This window comes from Pleurodeles waltl, chromosome 3_1 (assembly GCF_031143425.1).
Source record: "Pleurodeles waltl isolate 20211129_DDA chromosome 3_1, aPleWal1.hap1.20221129, whole genome shotgun sequence".
Classification (NCBI taxonomy): Eukaryota; Metazoa; Chordata; class Amphibia; order Caudata; family Salamandridae; genus Pleurodeles; species Pleurodeles waltl.
In genome coordinates this window covers 863,377,218-863,389,245 of record NC_090440.1, presented here as the reverse complement: position 1 = coordinate 863,389,245, position 12,028 = coordinate 863,377,218, and the positions used below count along the sequence as shown (strand labels likewise).

Sequence of the window (12,028 nt, the reverse complement as noted above, 5' to 3'; positions counted from 1 at the left end):
GCTTTGGGGATTTTGCAGTTTTTTAACACAAGTACAGCCTGAACTGCTCAACAGCTTTACACCAAATTTGCCAGAAAGGTAGATCTTGGGTTAGAAAGATTGTTTTTTGTTATTTGGTGTAAATCTGTTCAGCAGTTTGAGAGTAATTAAAGAAAATAAAATATAGCTATCTAGGGACATGGATCCATCCGCAGTTCGGAACCTGTCGATCTGAAGCTCAATGGGAAAAAAACTCACCCACTCACAAACCATACCCCGCTGTTGACAGCCAAAGGCTGTGCGCAGCATGGGATTGGGTGCATGTGGGAGGTTGTATTAACATAGGGTATTTATATATTACTTTCCATTAACAAATAGAAATCTACTGAAAAAAACAACGTTTACAGGGACTTTATAGTTCAGTTCACGGTTTACCCACGCAAAATCATAGAAATTCAGCAGTTATATACTTATAGTTATACTTATCTGAAGAAACTATAACTCATGCCACAAAGTAACTTTAGGCTACGAGTTATAGTTTCTTAACATAAGTATATATATAACTGCTGAATATATATATATATATATATATATATATATATATATATATATATATAAATGCACACACACACACAATGTATCTAGTAAAAAATATGAGCTCCACGTTTACATCATAAGCAACTGCTCCCTATTGACTACTCCTTGAGTGTCACTTGCTAAATTCCTAGTGGTCCAATATATGACCTTGCCTTTTCTGAAGTAACAATGGTTACTCTGTTATTCTTCATTGCCTACACCTGTTGTCTCTGAAAGATGGACTGGCCCATTGGAACATCTGTAAATTTCAAAAATATAGTGCCACTTAAAGGAATGTTTAAATAAAGGAGCATTATTTCTATGTCATGCATCACATTTTCAGAGGCACAGACCTTATGCCAAACCTCTGCATTGGCGCATGGGCAAGTCCATCTACCTGACCTATGGTCCAAAGAAGTCTCAAAGAGCCTTGTGGTGCATCAAGAAACTCCTTTGATCAGCAATGAAAGGCAAGTAATTGCAAAGTAGAGCAACCACCTAAACAAGGCTGTGGTGATGTAGAGGCTCACCTGCACCCCACTATTGAGCGGTGCATCCCACTATAGATGGAACAACTTACCCGTGCTCTGCAAATACTATCTTCATCCTTCCATGCCACCGTATTTGGCAGGAAATAATACATTCTGTCATTGGTTGCCTTTTATCGCATGCCTACATGCACAGGCTGAGATAGTTATGGACAGAAAGGGAATAACCTGACAGCTCACCAAGTTAGCAGCTGTGTTAATTTGAATTATTTATTGTTCTAGAAAAGCGCTGAATGCAAATATTACACTTCAAAGCACTCAAAGTAGCAATGATTGGAAAAATATGGGAAAATAATGAAATACTTACACTGAGAACAACACTAATGGAAACTTCGGGCAGCACAAATGGTTGACAGTAGAAGCGAGGTGAAGTAATCAGTTTCCGGGTGGAGGTGCATGGGTACAAAGTTCCAGAGGGTGGATTATTGTGAGTTCAGGGACCTACTCCCATGATGCTTCTCTTTGGCCAAGTGTAATTGTATGTCGGTCGGGCTGCTAGACATATGTGCCTGATCGGGCGGTAGAGGAGTGCCACTTTCAGTAGGAGGTAAGGTGCAGTTCTGTCGGTGTGTCTTGTTGACAAATTAAAGAGATTTTTAAGTTGAATTTCTGTTTAAACAGCAGTTATCGTGGAAACACTGGTGGAGATGGCATGAGATCAAACTCTCACCAGCTGAGAACGAGACAGGCTGTAAAGTTTTTCACTCTTTGGAGCTGGCATGGTACCCTCTCTAGAATCTTTTGCAATAGACCACATGAGAGAGGGCACTACAAATATGAGACTGAGTCAGTTGTGTGTCTGCATGAGGTGTGAGCTGCCTCGTGTTGTGCAGCGAAGGTGATAGCCAATATTCTTTGATAAGGTGTTTACCTAGGGATTGAAAGGCAAATGAGAGTAGCAGATAACTTCCAGATTTTTTTTAAGAGGTGGGAGTCATTCCCAGGAGGGGTGACCAGTCAAATGCTAGAATGGGAAGCATGTGTAGCTCGTGAGCTTGGATTCCATGAGGAATCCTCCAGGCGGCGCTATTATAGCACCTTAGGTTCGTCTGCACTGACCCCAGGGTTGAGGGTAGTTGGTGAAGGGGCATGTGCAGTATTTGGAAGACCAAGGACCTCATGGCTTTGAAATTCCTCTTTTCTGAATTTGCAGGAAAGGATCAGCACTCAGGAACTCACAGTTACTCATGGCATGCTACAGTGCTAAAAATGCCCTCAGTAATACACAATGTGGGCAATAATCACTAAGGAATGCTTACTTCTCAAAGTTCCTAGTTGTCCTGGGTGGGTCTTCCTGGAATACTGCACTCCTTGACACAGTACTCTATTGCCAATGCTATTAATGTGGGCAGCAATTGAAATAGTTAGGTACACCCCCCTTCCCCCCCACCAGAGGCTATAGAGACAGACTCCAAACCAGTGCTTAATTTGAAAATAAAAAGGTGCCGGTGCCCAAAGCCCTCCTCTTAAACACGTGGCTGCTGCATTTAGATGTGCGAACACGGAATACTGAGACAGCGTTATCCTGAAGCCATCTCGCGCCTCTTTAATCCATTTCCAGCAACTCCCTGCCCCTTCAGCTCACTCTTGCAGCTTTCTGCTTTCTCCCATTGTGATGCTTTTTCGTTTTTCTCTTCCTCCGCCTTTCCCATATGTGTTTTGCTCGCAGTAAATGCATGCAGCAGAAAAATAAGTGCCGGCCATCAAAAATAAGTGCCGGTGCTCTTCACCGGAAACAACAAGCACAAATTAAGCACTGCCCCAAACCCACTCCCAGCAATCCCATGTTACAATTTTTTTCCTTTATAGGTGCCTGCTCCAGCTTCTTGGAAGATGCCATTTTAAATTCAGAACTTCCTCTCTGAAGGTCTCACCTCAGCTCCAGTTGATGACGGGTTTCTTTCTCTGCATTTCTCTAGTGGTCTTCCTTCTACGGAAAACTGAAGAAGGAATTCTCTGAACTCATATTTTAGGCAGAAAGGATTCAACAGGAAATGCATACATCGCTCAATTATAATGTATTTCATCATTTTCAAAAGCCTTCGTTTTAGCTCTACTTTTCAAGCGCGGATTAACAAAATTCCGCCCTCGTTCACTTTGAATACAGAAAAAGAAATCCCTGAACACGTTTCTTTTTTTCATTGGAGCCCAGAGGCGTATAACGTTGTTCAAACATACTTATTGCAGCCAGCGCAATGGACGTCGGTATAAACGGAGTCTTTGTTGTATGTGACACGCCGTTCTGGTGGGGGAGTCGCAAAAACTTGAAAGAAGGAAGGAAATTCATGCACAAAATATTGCATGTAGTTCCGGGCATTAAGACGCCTCCAGAGTGCAACTCCCGCTCCGTGGTTCAGTCACATAAGCCCCGCTGGTCATCAGCTGCACCTGCAAGCGCTAATGCTGGCTCCCCTCACGAGCAAAACCGGGTGATCCTTGGCGAGTCTGTATTTTTTAATCTACCTAGACACCCTTGTCTACCAGAAATGGGGGTTCCGAGTCACAAGCAGAACCCCCGTGCTACCAGTGGCAAAAGACATTTCCAGGGCACATAAATCTATGCGCAATAACGAATTGCTGTGCAAATGGCGGGAACAGAGGGGACTTTCACCTGAGGCTTTAGGCCTTCAAGCTGAATAACAGCATTTTAACTTGTTTCCAAAACATGTTGTTGGATGCCTTTTTGAACTCTGAAACTAATGAATACAGTGAGTCTGAGTAATGCTTATACATGAACTGGAGGAACCGAAACCTCCACGGTGCAGGGGGATATTAAGACGCACGAAAGGCATTTTAGCAATAAAGCTAGGATGTTTCATTATTATTTATGCACAGCATCTTTGTTTTCCAATCTACCTTAGTTTACAAATTGAGAATTCGTGCCAAAAATCCCTGCTATAATTGTACTTAATGCAGAGGGAATTCTGAACGGCAGAGGAAGCCATGTGCGTGGTTTTTTTTAAACTTTTAATTCTATGCAGAACAGTTTCAACTCCCACTCCCCCAGATAAAACATAACTGCCAGGAACATTCTCAGCTGGCATAGCACATCTCTCATCAACCATCTGCTGAGCCCCAGAGGGATGGTCTGGCACAGGTCACTGGGGGTGGGGGGCGGTAGGGACCCTCCTCCAGCCAGACTCGCCATGTACAACGTGATGAATTCTCCAATTTGTATTCCCTGTAAATGCCTCTAAAGCTCTTACCGCAGTAATCTTTGGCAGCAGAGATGCCTCTCCAGCCACGCAGTCTGTCAGGTACCCGGGGGCTTACCTGCTCCGCCGCCCCTTCGGTCTGTTCTGCGCACACCCTGGTGTCGATGGACGGCTGCAGAGCTCCGCCAGCGCTGGGACAATGAGAGCGTGCTTTAGAGCCGACACGGTACGAGAACGCACCAGGGTTGTATATCCTTCAAGTATTCTTTAAGCTGTTAGATTTTTACAGATTTACTATCAATTTTTATCATCACTAACGCGTGCCCGAAGCTTGGTGTGGGAGACTGAGAGGGTCTTGGCCGCACAGGACCGCCCACCTATTCTAGCATTTCTTAATGCGTCACAACCACGAAAGAGTTCACACTCAGGCTGTAAGTGAATTTCCTTCCATTCAATTTAACGGTAACGTGAAGCTTCAGTTACAACCACGAGAGTGCCCCTTATCCCAAACTGGTAGTAGTGGGCGAAGGAGCGCAGAGGCGGCCAGGCCTACAGGTAGAACATCCCTGCCACTCGCTTCCGCATCATTTAACAAAGGAAACAAGGATATCATCTACGATCCTGAGCGTAATTACCTCAAAGAAGCTGGGTAACTACAGAGCGGGATACTCAGTAGGGGACACAGATAGAGTCCAGGTCCTTTGCAAAAAGGAGAGGGCTGGTGTATTTTCGGTGGCAGGCGACATACTCCTCTAAGAATGTGTTTACAGCTCCTGCCTGGGTGAAGTAGTGAGTCTGATGTGTGGTGCTATGCTGTTGTAGGTCCAGTCCTATTTACTCCTGCAAACGTCCCTCAGCTGAAAGCCTCTTGTTGACCACACCAAAAACATACAATGGGCCGAAAGGCATTGTCGTCACTCTTATTTGCTTACTTCTTATTCAATGACTTGCCTTCTTCTTCCTGTCTTGGTCCCTTCCCTGGAGCATAGCTTCTTTACCATCCTTTGACTGCCTGACTTGTGTCCTTCCACTGCCCCCATTAAGGAAAGTACTGTTTTCATGTTTGTTAAGCACGCGTTGAGAGTGCTTGTGTTTTCCAACTCTCTCTTATGTGCTCCTTTGGGACAATCAAATATGCATCACCCCACTGCTTCACCTTCACTTGCCCCTCATGCACCCTTCCATTATCCTCTTGGTCCACCAAATCCAATAATGTACATTTTCTTTTTTTCTTAAAGGGCCTGGCAGATGAGTTTTGCTCCTAGGCATTAAGAAGGGCATTTTCACATCTCCATTGCTCCTTTGCCCCCCTACCCACTCCATTTTGCTAAAACCCATGCGCTCCCCACCAGCTCTTCTATACCCCCCCCCACTTACTTTTTTTTTACTCTAAGTGTATTTGGAGTGCCTACAACTGCCATTTGCTTCTGAGCACGTAGCAGCATGAAAAGACTTTTGCTCGCTTATTTTTTTTTTTACTGAGCTAAGTGGCGGCCATCATTTTAGATTGGTCAATAAAAAAAGAAGAAGCTGCCCTCATCATTACGCTCGTGCACACATTCACAGTGACTCATGCATGCATATATATCTTAACGTTTGGGCCTAAAGAATGATGTGACCGGGAACAACGGTTTCATCGTTGCTCCTTTTATTTGTTTTTTTGTATTAATGCATGGCATGTGCAAAAATCATTGGCATAGCCAATAGTTCTACAAACGAGACTTATTCAGGGGAGGCCCCACCACGAGAGCAGAGGAGCATCGCCCCACTAGAAAAATGCCCCAGAGCTAAAAAAATAAAATGGTAATAAACTTTATTACCATTTTATTTTTCAGCATCCCATCCTGAGTGGAGTGTGAGGACGGGGCAACTTCTGCTCTGCTGCTGAGTGACAGCAGCAGGGAGCTGTGCACTTTAGTTTAAAATGTGCATGTCCCTTTGGCCGGCCGTCTTGCAATGGCCATCCTGACATGCAGTTTAAACTTCTCTAACCCAGCTGTCTTAAGACAGCTGGGTTAGAGAAAACACAGGCCTCCGGCCCTTTTGGTGAGCGCTGAGAGAGGCTGCTCCCACCAATCCTGATGCTGGTTTCATGCTGGTTACCAGCATGAAACCAGCATCAGGATTTGGTAGCGCTGTTTCCTGGTCCCCGCGCTGGAGCCACGATGAGGAGTACGCCATAAGAGAGAGGGAGACCCGTTGCATCAGGTAAGTGCCTTTTTAAAAAATATATATTATTATTGTATCCCTCTACCCCCCGCCTTAAATACAAACCAGCTGCCACTGGACTTATTGACTTTGCCAATATATGCTTTCCTTTTGCATTACATGATTTCATGCCTAGCTTGCTGCCATGTCCTCTTTTAATACACTGACTCCCCCCACCCTTACATGGTTACTATTCCATCATTAGGGAGGTGCACTGGTTCTTACTTGCATGTTGCAGATTTTGAAGATTAAATACTGAAGGGGCACTCATATTCTAAAAATTTTTACCATCACACATTTTGAAGTTTATCAAATATAGACGTAAAAAGAAAAAAATTCTGTATTAGGAAGATTCATGCACGAAAAAGATGCTGAAACAAACTTTTTGCATTTCTTGCATGAAACGTTTGCCAGCAGTTTTCCTAAGGTGGAAGCGTCCCAACTTTGTGAAATAGTCACATTTTTCACCTTCATCAAACTCAGCTAGATAATTTATCATTTCGGCAGCCAAAACGCTCACTGCCAGAATACATTTGTTGTTTTTTTTTTGTTTTTTTTGGTAATGAATGGTCGGTACTGTGCATTAGCCCATTTAAGGGAGCTGCCTTGTATCCCTGTCAGTGGGAGAGAGCATTTTGAGATGCACAGGCCGCGTCAGCACCTCACATTTCTGTATGTGACATGCCTCAAACGTACACCCTATCCAGATGCTTCAACTAGACCTGATCAGAATCAACTCAGACCTACCAACCTTAGACTCATTTTCACTATGTGATTGTATTGAGAGAAGGGGCGGGCCTTAAGCAAGTCTATGGAAAGTTTGCCTTTGGACCCCCTGTGCTACCCAAATTGTCACCTCTACCCTCCCCCCCCCCAAAAAAAAAAACTAGCCTGGAGCCATCTCTAGTGTCCCGGATAAGTTTTTAGTCGGAGCCCAGCTGGGCAAGCCCCTGATACCTGAACTGGAAACCTCTTTTATGCAAGGGCGCCAAGCTCGGCTGTGACAGGGGTCCTCAGGTGGCCTTGTAATGTGTGATGAAGCCATGTGTCAGGTGGCACCGTGTGAGTTGGTGGGCCTGTTGCCTGGACCTGGCTTGACACTGGTGAGGGGTGGGAATCTCATGTTCTTCATTCCTTCACTACACATACATATTTTAGACTTCTTGTACAGTCTTAGCATTGCTTCCATTTTCTTTCCTGGTGGATCTTGCCTTTGATCCAGAGATCAGGCCACACTGAGTTTCCGTAAAGCTTGCTGAGTGGGCGCATGTTGTTCTGCCAGTCCGGGTGTTTATCCAACAACTCTCCACTGAGTCAGCTTGTTGTGCTGCACCCTTAAGCCAAAAGTCCCTCCCAAGGTGGTCCAAAAGTACAGATGCTGAGTTCGTATGGCTCTTCTTATTCTTGGAAATTCTGTGATGCAACGGTGGTTGGTTGACACGGAGGCCTGACGTATAGAACAGTAGTAAGGGACGAGACAATGATGAAAGCTATGTCTGACCTCCTTGGCGCTATCCCATCCTAGTTAGGGGATAATAATAACAGACCCTGTGGCTGAGCCTCCACTGGCTCTACCATTGGGTCTTTCATTGGTTGGTTTTGATGCAACTGGACATAGTGACACCTGCTGCCAAGTTTATGGTGACCAGTCCACAACCATTTTGGATGGCTTCAACACAGAGAAAAAACACTGCGTAAAGTGTGGCGGCCTTTCTGTGAACGGGCTGTGCAATGTGCATGGTGTGCTGGGAGAAATCTCCCTACAAATCAGGGGCAGTTGTCAGGTGGGAACTGAAAATGCATAAAGAGATAGAGGAAACCACCGTGGACCAATGAGGTTAAGTAAATGAGAACCACACCAGCTGGTTTAAAGATTGCAAAACGGCAAGACACCCAGTGGTAAATTATTATTGATGTGTTGATGTTGATAATAATATATAAAAATAATAATACAATAACAGTGAATGTTATTAGTATCGTTTTTCTTTTCTTTTTTCTTGTCATAGTAATAATATTTTTTGTTGTGTTGTTATTGTTTCATGACTACTAATTCCTTGGCTAATGCTTCATTGTAATATGCTTTTAATATGAAGCACACAACTCACATATGGTTTATTTGAAGAATTCCATCTGCAATTGTTTTTCTTGATTCTACGAGTTATTAAAAAGGGAGCTACCTGGCATTCTACACACTGTTTTAATTTGTTTTCCCCTTGTGCCAAGCATTCTTTTCCTCTACCCACTCCCTTGTCTGGAAATAAAACAGAAGTCTGCCTGGAGTTCCGGCTGCTGAGGACATAGTAAACTACAAAACAGTTGGGCAGCCTTTTGTGATGCTTTTTTATAAGGACCCTGGAAGTATGCAACTGTGCGTCCGCAGCAATTTTCACATAATTATATGTATATATCTGCCACATAATCTGCAGTTATTAAAAAAAAAAGTTTCTTGCTCAAATGGTTCAAAAGTTACTAAATTGCAGAGACACATCGCGCAGTGGAAGGCCCGTTGCAAAGGTCACCTTTCTGTTGCTTTTTGCAATATTTGCGTGTTAAACTGGTGCTTATGAGGTGGAACCAATGCTTAAAGGGGGCATCAAGTGCTAAAATGACAAAATAATGAAGGAATGCTGTCACAAAATGTGCCGCATAATGCAGCATAATTAGCCTTTTCTTGCCACATAATTAATCAACTCACCCTGCATAATTCGGCCCTCCCCTGCCGCATAATTCCAGTGGCCGTGCTTATTACCCCTGACCCGCCATTGGCTGCCCTCTGCCAGGCATGCATTGTTATACGTCCCTTACATATGATGACCTCACGCGGCACTTAATGGCAGCTCCCGGGTCCCTGTTATTGTTTTTCTACTGACTTGTGCTGTTGAGGACTCATCAAAGAACGGAGTATTCCATCTCCAATAATCCCATTCTAATGGGGGTTGTATGGACTGCAACCTGGTCTCCACCCCTCTTGTGCCAATCTTACATCACTGTAATGACTGCTCGGACGGAAGAATATGAAGGGAAAATACGGGTGATTGACAGAGGTAGGTAGTCAATATGGGATCCTTCGGCATGTGTTCCTCCTAAAATTAAGTCAGGAGGCTCAGCGCATAGGTAGTATGTCTATCGTATGTATTGACTTCTATGAAGGACCTTCTTACAGACACCGAAACATGTTGAAGAACAATTTTTCAGTCCTTGGAAATAAAGCAAGAGAGGATGTTCGGTCTTTCCATGAAAATAGGGCTCTACTTTATCGCAGCTCTGAAGCAGTGGACTGTTCCAAATGTGTTGCTTACAGCACACTGGCCCCTTAAGGAATTAGCCACAGAATCCAAAGTATGACTTACTCATGAAAGGACGGGTGAAACAACCATGACACAAAAGTGAGACAGACCTGGTTAATACAGAATTTGTGTAACTGCTGCGACAAACAGAGCTCAATATGGAGATGATAAGTGGATTGCCTCTAGAATGGGACATCACCTTCATGCCCAGCATCATTAAATAACAGGCTGAGACCCTATTTGTTGTTTTTGGTTAGAGACTATCATCTCGGGCGTTATGTATTATCGAATACCATAACTCATCAAATTCACAAACATGACATACCGCGCTTATTTACAATACTGGTATCAAGTTATTTTCCCGAGACATAATCAGCTAGACATCAAGTTACCTACAACCCAGTCCCTCTCTGTGCATCAAGAAATTTTTTGGGAAATCATAGTTTACCATTCCACCTGGTCCCCTAGGCATCCCTGATAACTCCCAGCCTGCCAAAGGCCCCACATCAGAGCAAAAAACATGTCTGCTCTAATGTGTTACCATGACCTGCTCACTTATGCCAGAGACCCACCTTCCTAGAATTACCCACCTGAAGTACCACCAGCACCCAACGCAGAAATGGGTTGGGGACCTAGGCCATCACTTGGTCCTTCACCACTCTAAAGGGCCACCAACAATTAGAGAAAACACCAAGAATGGAAGGCTGATAAAAGCCACAAAGGTGTCTGACTAGCAGTCAGTAATTCGAGCAGGGAGGTGAGTGGCCCACACATGTACACACATACTCACTCCCATCTACATGCACATTCACTAATACCCATCCATACACAAGCATGCACACTACACCCACCATTCACAAAAAACATACACATGCACATACCCATTCACAGAACCCACACACAAATACACAAACATTCATACATACACATATGCACACACTCATTCAACATTAAAAAACAAACTTACCAGGCCGCAGCGGTGATCTTGGTTAATGGGAAGAAAGCCTGTGTGGGTCCTGGAGGAATGGGACTGCCGCCTCCTCTCACTGATCTTGTTACTGGTCAGTCAATGAGAGGAGGCGGCAGTCCCTTACTCATCACAAAGTGGGATGCGGTCAGTGGGACTGCTCTGACCTCTGTGATGAGGTGTCACTGATGGACAGCCAGACCTGGGCACTTTAGGGCTTAAAACTGAGGTGCCAAGTATCGAGTCTATCTGTGAAACATCCCCTAGGCATGAAGGGGATGCCCTACAAGTGCTTTCCTGGGCTGAGGAGGTCATGCCCAGGGGGATGTGAAATCTTCAGCCCAGCAAAGCTTGGCTCAGGTAATCAGGCACTGCACAAATAGGTGTTGTACAGTGCCTGGATGCCTGACCTGAGCATGAACTGGATCTTCATGTTTGCAAAAAGGTGGGAGGTTGTTCTGCCCTTAATGATGGGCCATTAATGTGATTGGCCCAAGCCCAAATAAAAGTTGAGGTCCAGTTGAAATTGGTATTGTATGTGCTTTCTTTCTTGTGAGATGCCAGGTGACCAGAAATAGTCCTGCCAAAACAAATTCAGCCTTCCCAACAAAAGGCAGAGAAAATACAACGTATTACTTGCAAAAGAACAAACTGAGACCTGTTAGCATTTAACAACTTTGAAAACCTTTGAAACTAGGAATAGGTAGATGGGGAACAAAGTAATACCATCTTTGCACTGTTTCTGAGGGGAGCTGTGGGATCATGATGGCTGGTGTCGGTGGCACACAGAGGAGAGGAAGAACAAAGAGACTGAGCACTACCTCGCTGTCCTCTTCAAAAGGGCTGGTCACTGCACCCACACCTCCGCTGGCCCAAGCACCTGGGAGACCCAGACATCACGCATGCACTTGAAGCATGGTGGTAGGCCAGATCAAAGAGGCCAGTGCCTGCTGACCCGCTATCTTGCATCCCCTTACCCCCAACACACCCTCCATAATCTCGGCTTGCCCCAATCTAGGGAGAACTTTAGGACAATGGCTGTTTATTGTTTCTCATGATGTTTATGATTACTTTATCGCTTTTCACCGGTGTCAATAATCTGTTATCACACTTCAGGTGTGTCCACCTCTAATTTTCTCATTTCAGTTATTTCGAACTTGTAAGCATTTTCACGCTTGCCATTATTCTGAGCTCCATGTTCACTAGCTGTGTTACAATACTTCAAAGTCTATGCCGACAGAGCTTTTTATTGACAATGTTGATGGTGAGCCATAGCAGTGATCTAAGCCTGTTTGTCTTTCCTAAAGT

General features: G+C 44.4%; 1 protein-coding gene across 6 annotated transcripts in view; it reads left to right on the top strand.

Annotated features, from left to right (window-relative positions):
- DLGAP3 (DLG associated protein 3) overlaps positions 1-12,028 on the top strand; it is a 1,018,817-nt gene that overhangs the window by 264,533 nt on the left and 742,256 nt on the right. The window lies entirely within an intron of this gene.